The sequence below is a fragment of the Egretta garzetta genome, unplaced genomic scaffold (assembly GCF_000687185.1).
Source record: "Egretta garzetta isolate BGI_Z169 unplaced genomic scaffold, ASM68718v1 scaffold264, whole genome shotgun sequence".
Taxonomy (NCBI): Eukaryota; Metazoa; Chordata; class Aves; order Pelecaniformes; family Ardeidae; genus Egretta; species Egretta garzetta.
In genome coordinates this window covers 3,664,306-3,664,758 of record NW_009259685.1, presented here as the reverse complement: position 1 = coordinate 3,664,758, position 453 = coordinate 3,664,306, and the positions used below count along the sequence as shown (strand labels likewise).

Here is a 453-nt window from a genome sequence, read left to right as displayed (position 1 = left end):
TATGCTTGGAGATTTCCTTCTGTTTCATCTAATGTATTCTGAAATCTTCAGGGAAAAACTTTGCACAATTTTGATGTGTTTATATGTGTGCACGTGTCTGCGTATGCACTAGAAATGGCTATAGATGGTTCTGAAATAATAGGATGGCTGAACTGTTCTCAGCAGATGCAACTTTGCTTTAAATATAGGACTTTGCTTACAAAAAACCTCATGTAAAACAAGGTTAAAACCCAACACTTCCATAGTATCTGGAAGGCTATCTACTTTCAAAATGGAAGGGCATGTGATCCTAGCTGATAAAAGCTACCAGGGAATCTACATATGAATGAGTTTTAATTGTTAATGTTTGGTTTTGATTTGGATTGTGTATTTGAAAATAAAACAACCTTCAAGGAAAGAAAGGATTTTTAAAAAGGTAATGAATTTCTGACCTTCTTGACTAGTGAGTTTTCC

At 34.4% G+C, this 453-nt stretch overlaps 1 protein-coding gene across 1 annotated transcript in view; it reads left to right on the top strand.

Moving 5' to 3' along the window:
• Window positions 1-453, top strand: part of ABCA13 (ATP binding cassette subfamily A member 13) — a 203,963-nt gene that overhangs the window by 131,772 nt on the left and 71,738 nt on the right. The gene's annotated exons all lie outside the window — the stretch shown is intronic.